The 19506-nt window shown below is 41.6% G+C and overlaps 1 protein-coding gene across 4 annotated transcripts in view; it reads left to right on the top strand.

Annotated features, from left to right (window-relative positions):
- The first annotated feature begins 2046 nt into the window (after positions 1–2046).
- IL13RA2 (interleukin 13 receptor subunit alpha 2) overlaps positions 2047–19506 on the top strand; it is a 47348-nt gene continuing 29888 nt past the window's right edge. For 2 of the 4 annotated variants that reach the window (XM_019426894.2, XM_019426898.2), the window contains exon 1: positions 10374–10492. The gene's annotated coding sequence lies outside the window, so the exon portion shown is untranslated. Of the gene's footprint in view, positions 2127–10373; positions 10493–19506 lie in introns of those variants that run through there. The other 2 variants (XM_019426897.2, XM_019426896.2) reach the window with 2 other exon arrangements.

Consider the following 19506-nt stretch of genomic DNA (forward strand, 5'->3'; position numbering starts at 1 on the left):
CAATGAGGTACCATTGATATACAAAGAACTGCGCACATGAAATGTGTACACTTTGCTGAGTTTGGGGGATTTTTTAAAGGTGTCATTTGAGTACTGAAATTATGCGTCTTTAAACAGCTTCGTCTTCAGAGAAGTATTCAGTTATTGTCTTCTAGTTGTCACGTGAGCACATTTTTAAATTGGTCTTCAAATGCCTTTGAAAAGGAATGAAGTGTGTTGTCTAGAAGTAAGAAAGTTTCATATTTTAACGTAGAGCCAGGCAATGAAACGTTCTAGAAAAGTAGAAGAGCTTTGGTAAGGATGAATTTTACAAAGTGAATAAAAGACTATGTGCTTTTCAGAATGTAGCGTTAGCCTTGCTGAAACTTTGACTATTGAAAACAGCCTAGAATTGGTTAAAAGAATGAGCCTCAATTAGTCCTGACAGGTTACCATGTAAGATAATGCGCTTTTGCAATTGAGGATGAAGGACAAAAAGGCGAAAACCAACAAACATGTGATTTAGTGATATTTGCTAATTGTCTCCATCAATGCATGTTCATTTTTCTTTAGTGGCGTGGTAATTCTCTAGAATTCCTAATTTTTGAGTGTGAGAACTACCTATGCCTTAACCCGTTACACAACTCAAACAACTGATCACCAGGCAATCTCATTCAGTCTCAGGGATTTAAATACCATGTGTATACCATTAACTCTCCAATTTTGTCTTTAGTACTAAACTCTCCCCTAAGTTCCAGACTCGGGTATCCAACTGTCTGTTCTGTGTCTCGATTTGGAAGTTGAATGAGCAGCTCAAGCTCGTCATGTCCAAAACTGAATTCTTTATTCCCATGCCATTCCTCCTTTCACAATATATTTAGAATATGGCACTTCTCACCGTCATAGCACATGCTGCCACCATCTCTTGGCTAATTAATTGCAAGAGCTTCCCAAGTCAGCTCCCTGCTACCTTTTTGTACTCATGCATTTGATTATTTACCCAGCCAGAGTTATCTTTAAAACATAACGAATTGCATACATTTCCCTGGTCAAAACCTTCCAGGGGCTCCCTGTCCCACTCAGATCAAAAGCCATAGTCTCAAGTGGCCTTCGAGGCACACAAACTGTCCCCTTTACCTCTCTGACCTCTCCTCCAACTTTCTTCCTTGCACACTGTGCTCCAGCAACACAGGGCTCCTAGCAACAACCCACCAGTCACAGCCCCTCTTCAGGGCCATTGCACGAGCTGTTCTGTCTGCCTGAAACGCTCTCAGTTGTGTTCATGACCCCCCCATCCTTTTCTTCAGGTTCTTCCTGTAGAGGACGTCCTAATCTTCCTGTCTAAAAGGGTGTCTTTCCCTCACTTTACCCATCACTATCTAGCATCCTACCCTGCTTGTTTAAACGGCTTCTATCATTATCTAACATATTTTGGCTTGTTTATTTGTCTGTGATCTCTCTCCATTACCGGGATGGCAGTTCAATGAGGGCAGGGATTTGTTCACTCATTGCTGTGTCCCCATTACTTAGCACAAACTCAATAACCATTTGTTGGATAAATAACTGGCTGACTGACTCCATGAGTAACCTAGGGAAAAAGTAGGTCATCGTCTGAGGAAAGAAAGAAAACGTTTTTTCGAAGATATCCTCCCAATCTATAAAATCACTCACAAAATCATCTCAGTATTAGTGTAGAAGATCCAGCTGTTCTGTTTTTAGGCAAGATGGCCCCTTTAAAGTCACATGTTAATATGCGGTGAATACGACCCATAAAATCTGTGGTTTTCTTCTTCATTAAATGTAAAGAATAATAGATGAGATGGCTTGGAAACCCTGTTTACTACTCTGCTTAAGCATTTTAAAACCCATCTGCCTGCCACTAACAGAGTGACAACTTGAGAAAATTAATACATGTTGTTGATCTTTATTTTTCCTGAAAGTATGATGTGCCCTGGCTGTTAGGAATTTTCTGCTGGTTGTCTGGTCTCCAGCTGGGACTTAACTTCCTAATTTTATTAAGCCTCAATCTGAGGACACACATGTGTACACCCTGGTTTCCTGCTAAAAGTTCATTAACAAGTTTATTATGTGTTTGTTCCCGTCTCAGCATTGTCAGGAGACAAGTTGGGAAAGATCATGATGTTACGGTAAAATTCTATATGATTGTTTCTCTGGATTCTTTTGATTGAAGAACTGTTTATTTTATTATACATTTGCATGTTAAAGGGGATAAATGGGGAGAGTTGTTTTGTAACTTGTATTCTTGGGAAAAAATTTAGGTAGAAAAGACTCCTATTTGGAGAATAGCCTAGTCTGTTCTAAGGGATTTATAGAAGAAAGGCTTTTATCATATTTCATTAATTGTTTTCAAAGGATTCAAGTAAATTGAAGAGTGTTTAACACTAAAGAACAATGTAGATGAGAAAACTGACTCTTATATAGGCTTATAAATGACCTTGATTAGATCATCTCTTCATTCAGGTCCTTGGTTTTCTTGGCTATAACAAGAGGGTGTTAGACTAGAGGTTTGTTTTTTTTTTTTTAATTTTTAATGATTATTTATTTATTAACACTTATTTATTTTGAGAGACACAGAGCACAAGCAGGTGAGGGGCAGAGAGAGAGAGAGAGAGAGACATACAGAATCCAAAGCAGGCTCCAAGCTCTGAACACAGAGCCCGATGCGGAGCTCGAACCCACGAACCGTGAGATCATGGCCTGAGCCGAAGTCGGACGTTTACCCGACTGAGCCACCCAGGTGCCCCTAATGATTATTTATTTTTGAGAGAGAAAGTGTGTGCACACTCGCGCATGAGCAGGGGAGGGGCAGAGAGAGAGAGGGGCAGAGGATCCAAAGCAGTTTCCTCTGTTGGATCCAAATTGGGCTCCGTGCTGACAACAGAGAGCCCGATGCGGGGCTCGAACTCACAAACCCTGAGATCATGACCTGAGCTAAAGTTGGTCATTTAACCAACTGAGTCACCCAGCTGCCTCTAGACTAGAGTTTTTAGATTTATTTCAGCATTACTAGTTTCAATTTCTGTGAACATATGGATCTCAGAGAACAGGAATATCCACTGTCATGATATGATCAATAAATATGTTAGTTTGATAGTTGTTGAATCTGCATAATGGGTACATTTTTATTTCATTTAACTATTTCTACTTTTATATAGGGTTTTTTTTTTAATGTTTACTTATTTATTTTGAGAGAAAGGGAGCGCAGGGGAGGGGCAGAGAGAGGATTGAAGAGACAGAGAGAATCCTAAGCAGGCTCTGCTCTGTCAGCACAGAGCCCCATGTGAGGCTCAAAACCACAAACCGTGGGATCATGACCTGAGCCTAAACCAAGCGTTGGACGCTTAACCGACTGAGCCGCCCAGGCGTCCCTATGTGGTTTTGCATATTCTTACACAATAGTAAACTTAGAGATATGATTGATTAACAAAATGTTTGATAACAGTTACTACATTCAAACGGGCCTTGTGAAGTCTATTTTCTGGCAGTGCCGTTTTCTTCCATTGTTCTCTGAAATATTTACACAAAATAGCAGACCCTCCTGTGATCATTCCAAGGCAGCTTTTTCAGTTTTTAGATAACTGTGCCAAGGTTCAGACCAGATCAAAAAATTTCCCCAGGAGCATATTTTCAAGGTAAGCGTTTTTTACAAGCATGATATAATTTATATTGATTTGGCTCTCATAACATGTAATTTAGATTAGCTTAATTATCTGTAACTCATTCTTGAAAAAACCCACGCTGATTTTTTCCCCTTGCCGCCCTACACATTACCAGGCCATTTCTGGAGGATCTGGTAGATCACTTTGTAGCTAAGAAAGTGTCTTTTTTTTTTTTTTTAATGTTTATTTATTTTTGAGACAGAGAGAGACAGAGCATGAACGGGGGAGGGTCAGAGAGAGAGGGAGACACAGAATCTGAAACGGGCTCCAGGCTCTGAGCTGTCAGCACAGAGCTCTACGCGGGGCTCGAACTCACAGACCGTGAGATCATGACCTGAGCCAAAGTCGGACACTTAACCAACTGAGCCACCCAGGCGCCCCGAAAGTGTCTTTTAATGTTAAGCGATCCTGGGTTAAAATCCCTATTTCAGCTGTTTCCTAAACGGGAGATCTTAAGAAAGGTTTTGTTTCTTTGTTTGTTTGTTTTTACTTTTTTGAACCTCAGCTATCATTTCTATAAAATGAGAATATCAGTGGTAGCATATACATAATGGGGTCATCGTGCTGACTAAAAAACATGGGTCATCATGAAACATACAGCCTGACAAATGTAAACCAACGGTATCAGCTTGTTCTGTCATTATCAGTTTGGTCATTTAGTTCTCTGCGTTATTAGAATAAAAGTTATATGTGGAGGAATTAAAAAAAAAACAAGGGAGGAAATATGGCTGTTTTGGTTACCTTTGCTAGTAGCATTCAATACGTGTTTATTGAATATATGCTGTATTCTAGGAACTAGCTTTATAGAGGCAAGTAAAGCACACTTCCTACTCTGAAGGAAATTACATCCTAAGGAGAGAAACAGACATGTGAGAGCTTAGAGTCAGGGCCAAACTTAAAGGCGTGACAGAGTGGACAAATACTAAGTATGCTGTGCTTAGATTCAGAGGGAAGTAAAAATAAACCAAAACCCAAACCCAAAACCTCTGGCCTGTCACGGGGTCTGAAACACCATTAGGATATTTTCCCTTTGGACTTTACACATTCTTGGGTTTTTGGATTCCATGTGCAAATGGCTTTGGGAAGAATAACACATTGATATCACTTGCACTTTTGTTTTTAAAATTTTTAAGTTTATTTATTTATTTCAAGAGAGATAGAGATAATGAGCAGGGGAGGGGCACACTGTCAGTGCGGAACCCGATGCTGGCCTTGAACTCACGAACCTTGAGATCATGACCTGAGCGGAAACCAAGAGTGGGAGGCTCGGCCGACCGGGCCACCCAGGCGCCCCTCACTTGCACTTTAATGAAGATTTATTTCTATATTATTTCAGATACAAGGTAAGTTGCTACAGGCAAGAGACCTCAAAATATTATGGCTCAAGCGACAGACCAAAGGAGGTCAGGCAGCACCGCTGCGGGTAATCGAAGGCTCAGGATCCTTCTACCTTGTTGCTTTGCCGTCTCCTAGTATGTTGACTTTGTGTGGTGACATACGGTTGAATGAAGGGAGAGAAGGAAGAGGGCAAGAGGTTTTCTTGTCAAACCATGAGCCACAGGTTGCACATATGACCGCTGCTTGCATATCATCGTCCACATTTCTGTCAGATCTTCCTACAAAACCGCAAAGGAGTCTGGGACATACAGTCTTTGATGGGGAGGCTGTGTCCACAGCTAAAACTCAGGAGTGTCAGTTACTAAAAGGAAGGGTAGGAGAATGGATAGTGAGAAAAATTTGCAATCTCGGCCACAGTGTATGACACGATTTTATCTTGATAAAGTTTCCTGAAATGCCCAGGCCTTTCCAAATAGGTGGGCTATTTGGTGCATAAAGAAACAGTTATAAAGAAGGTTGACTTGTCTGGGGTGTTTTCTGATATCAAGCAATTATCCAGTCTCAGATTCTCTGACACCAGCTGGTATCCTACCATTCAATTCACTTCTGACATTATACATGTAATTAGATTACACAACTATACTACATTATACACGGAGTTAGCAAAGACCCCATAGGATAAGGGCCCAGTCCCACAAGACTGTCCCCACCTCAGATGCCAATGGAAAGTCTTAGTGCTTCTGACTAAGCAGTTATAAGTTCAGGGGTTCTCGTGACCCCTCTCCCGTTTGATAATTCACGAGAGCAATTCACAGAACTCAGGAAAATACTCTACTTACTATTACAGGTTTATTATAAGGAATACAACTCAGGTGCAACCAAAAGGAAAAGATGCTTAGGGCAAGTGGTGTGTGTGTGTGTGTGTATGTGTGTGTGTGTGTGTGTGTGTGTGTAGGGGTGATGCATCTTGAGTAGCTTCCATTCTCTCTCCAGGCATGTCCCCTTCCTGGGACCTCCCTGTGTTGTTCAACCTGGAAGGCCTGTGCACCTGGTCGTTTAAGGGTTTTTACGGAAGCTTCGTAACTAAGGCATGGACTTGGGTGCCCGGTCTACCTAGATTTTATTTCTCTCGAAGTTTTGACTTCTGGAAAGTAACGTAAGCAATTGAAACTTGAATGATAGCCATTTGCAAAGCTGAAATGGTATCTTCTTAGCTACCTCAGGGGGATAAATGGATAAAATTAAATAATACGTATGTTGCTGCTCGAGAGGCAAGGGATAGCGCTTGCCTACCTTAGGTCCATCCTAGCTGATTACATTCATTTGCCATTGGTGATTGAACTCAACTTCCAGCTCCTCTCCCCTTCCAGAACGTTGGGAGGGGGGTGGGACTGAGAGTTCCAACCCTGTAGTCACATGGTTGATGCCTCTGGCAACTGACCCTCAAGCTGAAGCTATCTGGGGACTCAGCATAAACTCAGGTAGAGTGGAAAGGGGCTCATTATGAATCCAAAAGACACTTCTGTCACTCAGGAATTTCTAAGGGTTTTAGGAGCTCGGTGCCAGGAACTGGAGACAAAGACCAAATATTTTTTTTGTTATACCACAATTTGACATCAGGAGCAAGAGTGACCCCCCCCTCCCAAACCATTTCCACCTGACGATACCCTTTTCATCACAAAGCGGGTAGAATGAGTTGTTCTCTGAGCTCCGTTAGATGCCAGTGATTGTCGATTCTGTCATAGTATAGTGTTCTTATCACACTGTACTGTAATTATCCAGTAGTTTCTAGCTTCTCTAGCTCCAACTAGCGTTGAGCTACCTGTGACAGTGTCTGACTCACCTTTGTACCCCGAGCATCTAACACAGTGCTTGGCACATTGCTGTGCTGTGAACTGTAGCATGAATGTGAGTGAAGGGAAGGCAGTCTAACGCTGCTGACCTCTGTGTTGAAGCCTGTTTGGAGTTAATCCGGGGACTGGACCATGATGTTGTTAACTGTATTTCTCAGCTCACGTGGATTTCCTGAGAATCTTGGCTCTGGTATTCTGCCGTTCAATCTATTGTAGTCTGGAGGGGAATTCAGAATTCATCAATTAGTTGGTTTCAGAATAAAGAGCCTGGAATGCAGGGAAAGCAGGCCGTCTAGATTCCTTCTGTCTCACAGAAGGTGTTCTTTATAAGACACTGCTTTTCTGTATAATATGCCAAGTCTAACAAATAACTTTTCAGGTCAGTCTTCTGGGGGTGTTACGAGGAAAAAGAAAGCTCTCAGAACATTGTGAGTTTGACATTTGCCTGAACGTTTAAAAACTATTCTCAAATCCAGTAATTTTGTTAAGAACCCTGTGTGTGTGTGTGTGTGTGTGTGTGTGTGTACGTGTCCATACACACACAATAGTCAGTGGTTACTTTATTTTTATTGTGTGATATTTATTTTATTTGTTTTTGCTTATTTAATGTATTCTAAACTTCCAAAGGAAATAACACTTTGGGGCATTAAATACTGACTCTGCTGATTGCTTCGTTTGAACGGCAGGTCAGGAATACCCGTTTTCCTGTTTTGATGGCCAACAGAATAGGAGTTATTATAGCTTTGCACGGTGAAAGAGATATGATGATCCCGGCCAGCCAACTAGTTCGGCTACTGAGGAACCAGAGAGAATCCTAGCAGCCATATGACTGTGTGTATTTCTCTTGAATTTTTGACTTCTAGAAAGTAGCAACCTATTGCAACTTGGGTGGTGTTTGTAAAACTGAAATAGTATCTACTTGGCCATCTCAGAGGGACAATGGAGAAAATAAAGTAATACTCATGTTCTTGCTGGGAAGGCCGGGGAGAGCACTTTCGTACCCTAGGCCTGTCCTAGCTTCACTTCATGGTATCAGCCTAGGAAGCCTCAGTTCGGACACTAGCCTTGGCCCAGTGAAAACCATTCTTTTTTAGCAGGTAGAAGTCGGAAAATAGCCTAGTGGGTGCTATGCATCTGGAATTGATTTGGGCCCTTGGGAAACTGTAAGCATCAGGCTTTAGCTTTTGTTCCTTACCCCACCATCTGCTGTGGGCTGTTTAATTGGACTTTGGCTCCCATCTGGAAGCTTAATGCTCTGTGTCTCTGCTGAAATTCGAGCCCAGGCCTAAATCTTTTTGCCTGGTTTCTGTTGGCCCCCTTCCAGAACTGACTGGCCTGCATCACATGTTGGTTTATACTCTCTCTTGATTTTGGACTAACTTCCAGCTAGGGAGGGACTGCTCCAGTTAGACTTATCCAGCCTCCTTTCTCTGCACCGATGAGGTTTATTCCCCAGTTCTCTTGTTTAGCAGTTGCAACATGCCTTGCATCTGGGGTAGAGTAATGAGTGCTAAGATACAAGCACACAATCATCATTGGCAACTTCTATTGATGTCACTAGAGAGCCATCAAATAGGACTTTTAGTATATTAAAATAAATTGTCTTTGTAATGTCTTTCTCTTCACACCAAGAAGCAAAGTTTAGCCTAGGCTTTCACTGATTAAGCTATAAAATCAGAGTAGAAGTTCATATCTAATGAAATGTAACGGCTGAGGCATGGTGCATGATTGTTTCCGACTGTAGTTTATTTTATTTATTTATTTTTTAAATGTCCAACTGGGGCACCTGGGTGGCTCAATCGGTTGAGCGTCCGACTCTTGGGTTCAGCCCAGGTCATAATCTTGCGGCTCCTGGGTTCGAGCCCCCCAGCTCTATGCTGACAATGCAAAACCTGTTTGGCATTTTCTCTCTGCCTCTCTCTCTCTGCCCTCCCCAACTGGTGCTGTCTCTGTGTCTTTCAGAGTAAATAAACCTAAAAAAATTTTTTCCAACTGTATTTTGTTAACTATATTTAGCTTATGGTTTGCATGTCTATAAATAAATATACCGTATCATTCCAAGATATGATTATACTTGTATTTCTTGGAATTGTACCTCTCCATTAAAACTATATAGTATAATGAAATGTTTGCAAGGACCAGAAGATTTGGGGAAAACAGGAAGCTTGAGGAAAACTTCATGGAGAGTTTTTTGAATAGAAGATGATAAATAAGTTAATTGGAATTGCAATCACAGGAAAAGGAAAGAAGATTTTGAATCATGGTCTTTTTCCTACCATCGTGTCAGCAAATTCTGATTATAAGTTTCCTCATGTAGGCCTAATAAATAATTTCTAAAAATATGATTGTGAAAGAGACAAACTAGCTGTATTCTGAAACAAGGCTCAATTTCTTCCCACCTTCCAATTTCAATTTAGGGTGAAGCATTAACTATGCAGTGAAGAATAATTAAAAAAAAAAATCTTCGAGTAAAACATAAAGTTAGTAATGGAAGGAAGGCTGTATCCATGGTCTTAATTCAGACCCCTTGACTTTTATTTGTTTGTTCGCATATTTAGGGTAAAGTATATCTTTGGTAACAGAGAGACTGTATCAGGTCTGAACCTGTGTTCCAAACCAAGGAAGACACTTTTTTTTTTTTTTTTAACCAGTGTAATATCAGGTGATATATGAACTGGATTCAGTCTCAATTTACTTGTATTTTGGAATAAATGCCTGGTATCCTGTCATATGGTTTAGAAAAGAATCAAAACTGTTCCAGCTTCTTATGGCTTTGCATGGTTCCCGGACATGGAAATTACTCCGTGGAGACTTGAAGGTCGAGGGGCAATTTGGTGGCGATCTGAGTTTTTTTACTTAATTTTATCTGGGCTGAAAGAAAATCCTGTTTGGTTATGTAAGGAAATGTTTGATAAGCTTTCAATGGGAAACACCCATATACATGAGGATGACTGAATTTTAATGCCAGCACCAAGGATGTCAGACCTCATTTGCTCTAACTGCTGATTTTACATTTAAGGCAGTTTTTGCTTGCATTTGAAGGTTAGACTAGATGACTTCTGAGGTCCCATTTAATAAATTGTTTGAAATTGAGACCTAAGGAATTTAAGGAAGTTGCCCAGGGTCACCTAGCTGATTGTGGGAGGGAGAGAGCCTAGAGTAGGAAACAGGTTTCCAGATTCTTTGTCCGTTTATGACTCTTTTCATGCTTGAGGTATTTGAAACTCAAAACGGTGAAGTACTTTGGATAGTATACGCTGAGGAAACAGCATAGACCTGGCAGTCGCATAATTACCTTTGCATTATCTTTCAATTCCCAATGTGGTGAGTCACATAGTAAAATAACATTGGCATCCTGAAATGCCATAGCAGGAACTAATTAAAAAGGGGGAAAAATCACTCTGATGAATTTCGTGATTTCCTCTGAATCTTTTGACACATGTAACCTTGAATGCTGATCTGCTTTGAATGCAAATTTTCTCATGACAGTACGTTTGGTAGATAAACCAGAGCTCCTCCTACATAAAGACTTCAGTTCTAAGGTCATTTAAAATCCATTAAGCTAAGAAGCTATTCATTGAGACAGATTTCAGTGGTATTTCAGAAGAATGTGATTGTAACCGGACACATTATTCATTCACAGTAAGTCTGGAACTTAAGTTTGGGAGAGGGTGTGTGGGGATGAGAGGTAACTTATTTTAGCTAATTAGTTCTTTTTAAATAAATAAATAATTTTTAAATAAAAAAACTGGGCTCATAAATCTTTTCATGGCAAAAATAATTTGACTTGATATATATTAATTTGAGGAAATGCTGCATTTCTTCGCATGAAGCAAATAGGTGCCGGATAATCAGTATGAATAACATTTTTGCTTTTAATTAATTTGTAGTTATTTTCTTATTGTTCTTTATCTCCTATAAAAATCATATTGCCTGTAAGCAAACCTGGTCCTTTGGAAATGGTAAGGGTAATTGCATGTAGAGTTAAGAGGTTTTCTGAAATTATTATTTATGTGTTTTTTTTCCTTATAGATGAGAATTCACTACTTTGCAGCAACTTTTCTCTCTTGAGCTCAGAAATAACCACAGAGCTCCTCTAAAAGGAACGACTTAGTATATTTTTATGTGATGTTTTGATTTAATTTATGGAACATGTGTATCCTCTATATGTGATGTTTTCATTTATTTGGATATTATGGTTGCATACATACAGTTATGAAAATATAAATTCCAATTTTCACTGCTTTTGTTCTGAAATGAACTAACATCTTATACATTTGATCCTTGTTTTCTTCTGAAAAAATAGTTAACAAGTAAATCTGACCATCACTTTTGCACACTGCACTCTCTTTGGATATCTCCAGATTCGTGTTCTTTGTTTAATATGTAAGAAGGTATATCAAACCAGGACATGAATACAGGAAATTTACCAGTTGTTTTTGATACAAATTTTATTAAAATATGAAATGTTTTAGAGAGTTTAAGACTTAAGCAAGCTGCATAGAATTATTATTGTTATTATTATTATTATTATGAACAGAGAATAATAAACTAAGGACTAAGAGCTTTTCATCTTAGTTTCTTTATCTGTGAAATGAGCCAAGTGCTTTGACTATGGCTAATGTAATGAAAGGGAATAGAAATGTTAAAAATGATCATTTAAACAATAGGGTTCAACAAAAGGAGCGGGGGTGGGGTGGGTTTGCTTGTTCCTTTTTCATGTGTTTTTCAGGGTGTCTTCAAGGAATTGCTGGGAGGTGGCTCCTGGATGTGGAAGAAGGGGAAGGCAACTAGTAACAATTGAGTCATTATGCCCACTATGATGCAGACATTTGCATGTACTATCTCATTTAATCATTTCCTAAACCTTATGGTGGCAAGTATCATTGCCTTCATTTGATAAGATAAGAAAATTGGGGCATAGAGAGCTCTGAAGTGTCTTGCCCAGATCTGTGTGGCTGCAGTCCCTGCTGTTCCCATTATTCCATGCTGTTTCTAGCGTCACTGCTGAAGCAATGCCGAGAAGATACGCTCTTTGGAATTATGTCTTCCATTCTCGCTGTGTAATCAAGCCTTATGCTGGTGAGATGGATAGTGAACAGGGCTGTAGAATAGGTCAGCAAACGCCCATGGGGTATGATTTAGGAAACTGTCAACAGGTGCCAGCTCACAAATATTTTCCTCGTTGGCCTGTCTCCGTCCCTTCGCCTGAGATTTTACCGCCAAAGTCATTACTTTGGATGTGGAAGCGTTTTGTTTACTTGTTTTGGTTTTCTTTGCCAGTGGGGACGCTGGGGAGACTTTCAAATGCACATATCCCTAGGCAGGTTCACAGATTGAATCTTTTATCACTTAATACCTTAGCAGGCAGCATGGAATAGGAGAAAGAACTCAGATTTTGGAGCCAGGAAGACCTGCACCTGAATTCTGTTTCTGGCACATCCTCGCTGTTTAACTGGCACGTGATATTGCATCTTTCAGAGCCTCCCTTTCTTCTTGAGGAAAACAGAGATAATAATGCGTATGCATAGGCCTTTATTCCGGTAACCGTAACATATGGAACATCGGGGATGGGCTGCCGCAATAGAGTGGGAAGAGCACTGGAACGGAAGTCAGGAGCCTTGGTGTTCTGCCATATCCGTTTCGTTTATTCAGGTAGATATTTACTGAGCATCTACTATGTGCCATGCACTGTGCTAGGCACTGAGGATACAGCATAAACCGTTTGAAGTCCCTGCCTCCTTAGAGCTTAAGTTCTAGTTCGTTGCTCACCCAACTGTACCCGCATCCCGGTCACGTAGCGCAAAATACATGTGACCCCCGACCTCTCACTGAGTTTACGGTCTAACGGAGTAGAAGTGAATCCACTTATCCCACAAATTAGTCCAAGGTTAAGACCATTATAAATCTTTAAAGGAAATGCAGTGCCTGTAAAGCACGTCACAGGGGCTTCATTTCAACGCCTCTGAGCAAGTGACATCTGAGCTGAAACGCGAAGAAGGAAGAGGTACTAAGCAGGTCATCCTTCTACGTGGTTTTACTCAGAGCCTTCGGGATTTCCCTCAGTTCTCTTACACCCTCTTTGGTGGCTACTGCAAACTTTATCCTCTGTCATTGAGCCTCCTACTCAGCTACGACATATTTATCCTCAGCAGGTAGGCTTGGCTCCCATTTCACGCAGAAAATAAACGCCATCAAGTGTGCCTGAACCTCTGATGCACCCACCCCACTGCCTTTTATAAACACAATCGATTTTTGTCTTCATCCCTGCTTTTGTCCTGTCTCAGAGCCCTCCGTCGGTCCAAATTCTGTCCTTCCACTTTTGTTTTATTTCTTTACTTTTTAATGCTTATTTATTTTTGACAGAGAGAGAGAGAGAGAGAGAGAGAGAGAGAGAGAGCATGAACGGGGGAGGGTCAGAGAGAGAGAGAGAGAGGGAGCCACAGAAGCCGAAACAGGCTCCAGGCTCCGAGCTGACACCACACAGCCCGACGCGGGGCTCGAACTCACGGACCGCGAGATTGTGACCTGAGCCGAAGTCGAACGCTCAACCGACTTCGGGCCCCTCCGCTTTTGTTTTAGATTACATGCTGGCCTCTTGCTTTTTTCAAGGATTTCTTTATATAAGTATTCCCTTTCTCTTCTGTCTTTTAGTCTCTTCCTCTGTATGGGTTCTTTATTCAGTGAAGAAAGCAAGCTATCTTTTCTTAACCCTTCCCTGTATAACCAAGACCTATAGAACCTATACAACTAGGCTCCAATAAAAAGGGATTTACTAACCGCCCCCTCCCCCCCCCCCCACGCCATCCCTTTTGGCTTCGGAGCACTTGGCTTTTGAATACTTTTTTCCTTGAGATCTCCTACTTTACTGGTCTTCCTCGATGCCACTTGCTGTCAGTCCCCTTTATTACCACCAGTATTAACTCCAGACTCTTTTAACATGGCTCAGAAAACATGCCTGTGTACCTCTTACGCTGCAGCCCAAACAAACCGCTGGTACAGGTCTGGATTCCTTAGCTTTCTCACTTCCCTCCTTTGGCTTAATCAATTTCCGTTGAGGAGGAGTTCCTCCCTCATATTCCCTGCGCCGGCCAACACCTACTCCTTATCTATGAGATAGTTGAGGTACTACTTGCTGTAAGGACTCTTACTTGACCGCTACGGAGCAGATTAGGCACCTGTCTTCGGTGCTTCTAGGTGCTTGCCTCTCAGAATGTACCACACCTTATTATAATCGAAGTTACTGCGAAATTCGTCTGCAATTTCAGTATGGAAGAAATTTCACATTTCTTTTTTTTTTCAATATATGAAATTTATTGTCAATTTGGTTTCCATACAACACCCAGTGCTCATCCCAACAGGTGCCTTTCTCAATGCCCATCACCCACTTTCCCCTCCCTCCCACCCCCCATCAACCCTCAGTTTGTTCTCAGTTTTTAACAGTCTCTTATGCTTTGGCTCTCTTCCACTCTAACCTCTTTTTTTTTTTCTTTCCCCTCCCCCATGGGTTTCTGTTAAGTTTCTCAGGATCCACCTAAGAGTGAAACCATATGGTATCTGTCTTTCTCTGTATGGCTTATTTCACTTAGCATCGCACTCTCCAGTTCCATCCACGTTGCTACAAAGGGCCATATTTCATTCTTTCTCATTGCCACGTAGTACTCCATTGTGTACATAAACCACAATGTCTTTATCCATTCATCAGTTGATGGACATTTAGGTTCTTTCCAGAATTTGGCTATTGTTGAGAGTACTGCTATAAACATTGGGGTACAAGTGCCCCTATGCATCAGCACTCCTGTATCCCTTGAGTAAATTCCTAGCAGTGCTACTGCTGGGTCATAGGGTAGGTCTATTTTTAATTTTTTGAGGAAGCTCCACACTGTTTTCCAGAGCGGCTGCACCAGTTTGCATTCCCACCAACAGTGCAAGAGGGTTCCCGTTGCTCCACATCCTCGCCAGCATCTATAGTCTCCTGATTTGTTCATTTTAGCCACTCTGACCGGCATAAGGTGGCTATTGTTGAGAGTGCTGCTATTTCAAAGTGTTCTTTAGGCTGCCTTGTATTCAGCATTCTGCTGGGAAAGTAAGATATGCAATTTCAGTTAATATTTGAACATCCTACTGGGTGACACAAATATTCTGAGATCTTAGGCCACACTGAAGAGTAGGGAGGCCCTTTTGGTCGTTGATCTTTACTGCTCTGTCAACTCTCTGATATACCATTTTGTCTCCACCAGGGATGGCCCTTTTACGTTTGCTGCTGCTACTGCTTCTAGACAAAGCTTGGGGGACTGGGTCATTGCTGAGATTAGGTCCCCTGGGTCTAGGGCCCAGCCCACTCATTAAAATACCTCTGAACTTTTGCCCCTTCCTAGGCTGCTACCATCCAATGTTGAGCTGTTCCCCCTGCTACTTCTAACCCCTGCCACACCCCTGACTTACTTTTGTCTAAAGTATATGTCCCTTTCCCTCCTGAATGCCCTAAAAGGAAGTTCATCTGTCTTCTTGAGACCTGCATCCGTGCTCCTAAGCATAACCTCTCCCTTGAGCTTGGGTTTTGGCAATACAAAAGCTAGGAAGGTAAGTCTGTGCACAACTTCTGCTTTTAGTCTTGGCAATAGGGGAGGAGGGATCCCCTTAAGCAAGGGAAGAAGAGTAAAAAAGCCTGGTTATCTCCTTGAAATGGGAGGGAGAAGCAAAAAAAAAAAAAAAAACTTTGAGCAAAACACAGACAGTTACACTTGTCTGTTTCTTTTTCTTTTTCTTTTCTGTCTTTCCTTTTTTTAAAAAATATTTTTAAATATTTATTTATTTTTGAGAGAGAAAGACAGAGCACGAGCAGGGAGAGGCAGAGAGAGGGAGACAGGATCTGAAGCAGGCCCCAGGCTCAGAGCTGTCAGCACAGAGCCTGATGCGGGGCTTGAACTCACAGACCACAAGGTTATGACCTGAGCTGAAGTCAGACACTCAACCGGCTGAGCCACCCAGGCGCCCCTATTTTTATTTTTTAATTCTTTTAATGTTTACTTATTTATATTGGAGACAGAGAGAGTGCAAGAGAGCAAGAGAGCATGCACAAGCAGGGGAAGAGCAGAGAGACAGGGAGACACAGAATCCAAAGTAGGCTCCAGGCTCTGAGCCGTCAGCACAGAGCCCAACGCGGGGATTGAACTCATGAACCGTGAGATCCTGACCCGAGACCAAGTCAGACGCTTAAGCGGCTGAGCCACCCAGGCGTCCTTCTACTTGTCTGTTTATGAGTCTCTTCCCGTCATTAAATTGCAAGTGCCTTTGCAGAATTTCATTTCCTAATATTTCAGTAAAGAGTGTAGATGTAACTCACAGTCTAGTCTAGGAGAAGGAGTACTCAGAAAGCATACGGAGGGAAGTGCTGCTATCTGAGCTAAATCTCAGTGACGAGGAGGAATCCGTGAGTAGGCTGCATAAAGCAGTATTGGTATCAGGGGACCTACATGGACGAAAGTTTAGAGATAAGACAAGACCCTACTTTTTAAGATCTACATGCAGGAAATGACAAAGTGCTGGTAAGGTCCAGATAATGGAAAATGTTGATTGCCATGCTAAAGAATTGATACTTCGTTTTATGACAGGCAGTACAACATAGAGGTTGGGGCACAAATTCTGGAATGACTCTTGCCTGGCTTTGAATCTGGCTCCATCACTTATCAGCTATGAGATCCTGTGATCATCATTTACCTTCTCTGGACCTCGGTTGCCTTATTGTTTATTGATAAAAAGGGATGACATCAGGACCTATTTCATATTGCTGTGGTGAGGACTAAGTGAATTAATACAGTGAAAAGCTTTCAAAAGCACTGGCACACTGTGAGTCCGTTGAATTGTGAGCTATTATTATAAATTATTCTCTAGGACAACGGGAAGCTAGTGAAGGAGTATAAATGGACATATTTGTGTTCTGAAAAGGTCACACTGACTACTGCATGGAAAATGACACGAATCTGTCTTGTTAGAAGATGGAAATACATCAGGAGATGTTAAGGGCTAGGATGAGTCGTGGGAATGAAGATGAAGTGATACGGATGGACCCCCAAGGTATTTAGGGAATGGAATCTTTAGGATATTGTGTGTGTGCGTGTACGAAATGGTGGTTGACGATAAATGAGAAAAAGGAATCTGGAATGACTCCTATGTTTCTATTTAGGACACTGCTCGGGAAGTCATGCTACCATTTGGTACTAGAAATAGAGGAAAGGAAAGAGATGATAAGTTACATTAATGCTTTGAGTATTCCTAGTCCCCATGTGTATTCATGTTCTTTGAAACAGAGAAAAGTGAATTACGTTGTCCATCAGTGTTTTGAAATCATCTATGGAAGGATTATCTGGATATTTTAAGATAATCTGCATAAGTGGGATTCATCACTGTTCCAGGGAAGATATACTTTCTTCTGCTGTTCTTTGATAAGTGCTAGTTTGTTACTTACATAGCTCAAAAACATTATTTCTTTATTTTTTTTTTTTTAGAGAGAGGCGCGCATGTGCAAGTTGGGGAGGGGCAGAGGGGGGTAGAGAATGTTAAGTAGGCTTCACGCTCGGGGTGGAGCCCGACGTGGGGCCCGATCTCACAACCGTGAGATCATGACCTGAGCCGAAATCAAGAGTTGGACACTTAACCAACTGCCCCTCAAGAATATTATTGAGAAGAATCCTTTGGTGACCGAAGATGCTAAAGTATCAAGGTCCCATGATAGAGCACTGGTAAGTGTATTTTGGATCAGGAGTCTGTCAGCTTTCCCAAACAAAAGTCTTAAAGCCATAGCGGTCCATTCATTCATTCATTCACCAAACACTTGTTGCCTGCTCTGTGATAGGCCTTGTGTTAATATAAAAGCAGAAGCAGTTCCTCCCGTCATGGGCCTCACAGTTGACCATGAGTGATAGAGAGATGAATATTCCAGGCAGATATGGTGAGAGTGGTGAGAAGTAGTCAGATGCCACAGTATTTAGGACCTTGAGGACGAAGTAAACAATTTTTATCTTTATCCCAAGATAACGAGGAAGCCCTGAAGAATTTTTAGCAGGAGAGTTGCATAGTCAGATTTGCACTTAGAAAACAGAAGAAAGGGAGTGTGGAAATAGAGCAGGGCCTGAGTAAATTCGAGGAGATGTATTAAGAAGCCATTGTAGGGGCTCCTGGCTGACTTAGTCTGTAAAAGCATGAGACTCTTGGTCTTGGGGTCATGAGTTCAAGCCCCATGTTGGGCCTAGAAATTACTTTAAGAAATGTTTGTTAGTGTCCATAGGTGATAGTTAAAAGTTGAATATAGATTTTTTTTTAAGAAGCTATTGTAACAGTCCAGGCAAATTATGATGGTGATTTGGACTAGCCTGGGAGGGATATGGATGGGTATGAGGAGTTTCAAGGGAGGTTTGAAAAATGGATTGAATCCGATTGCAGATTGGACATAGGAGATACAGTATCAGGTGTTTAGGGGGACTGTTTCTTTGGTTTCTGGCTTGTACTGTTGAATGGACGTCACTGCCAACTAGCTAGTTCGGATGAGAGATAAAGGTCTGAAAGCCATTGTCGTATTGATGGTAATGGGAGATGTGGAAATAGATAGTAGATAAAATCACCCAGAGAGAACGCATTGTCAGAAGAAATGAGGGCCTCAAAGAACTCTGACGTGAAATATTAGGATAAGTGAAGGATAAGCCTAAAAAAGAACTGAAAAGTGTAGTCCGAGAGATGGAAGGGACACTAGAACGCTCTTGTCAGAAAAGCCAAGGGAGTAGTGTTTCAGGGATGGTGATAAACAGGTGAATGCCACCAAGAGAGAAAGAAGATTGGAATAAAAAGTATTGATTGGATTCAGTAACCAGGAAGTCATTAGTTATTCTAGCGGGACCTGTTTTAAGAGAGTCATGGATTGGTGGTGGGACGGAGGAAGAAACTAGAAGGAAACGGAAGGATAAAGAGTGAGTGGGGGTGTGGAGAAAGTACCAAGTATAGACGACTCTTTCTAGAAATTTGGCTGTGAGGAAGGATTGGAGCAGTAGTAGCTGGAGGCAAATATGTGGGCAAGGTAGTTTATGTTTTTTAAGTTTAGGGAGTAAAGAGCATGTTTGAATGCGAGTGGGATGTATGTGACTGAGATGTATATCTGTACCTACATCTTATGTACGTTGACGATATTAAAGAGAGAAGGAAAGCATTGAATTATAAGGTTCTGATAACGTGGGCAGGGTATGTGTTTTACCTTAGATGGGTAGGACATATACTTCGTTTATTATAGCAGGAGGGAAGGAAGAAAGGATGCGGGAAATGTGTGGAATCATGAAGATGACCGAGTTTGTGTCTGACAGCTTAATTTTGTTTTTAAAGAGACCAGGTCATATGCTGAGGTTGGAGGAGAAGGGATAAAAGAATGAAAGACAGGGGCGCCTGGGTGGCTCAGTCGGTTAAGCGTCCGACTTCGGCTCAGGTCATGATCTCGCGTTCCGTGAGTTTGAGCCCCGCGTCGGGCTCTGGGCTGATGGCTCGGAGCCTGGAGCCTGCTTCCGATTCTGTGTCTCCCTCTCCCTCTGACCCTCCCCCCTTTCATGCTGTCTCCCCCGTCTCAAAAATAAAAATAAACGTTAAAAAAAATTAAAAAAAAAAAAAAAAGAATG

This window comes from Panthera pardus, unplaced genomic scaffold (genome assembly GCF_024362965.1).
Source record: "Panthera pardus isolate Hobbes unplaced genomic scaffold, ASM2436296v1 HiC_scaffold_27, whole genome shotgun sequence".
Lineage (NCBI taxonomy): Eukaryota > Metazoa > Chordata > Mammalia > Carnivora > Felidae > Panthera > Panthera pardus.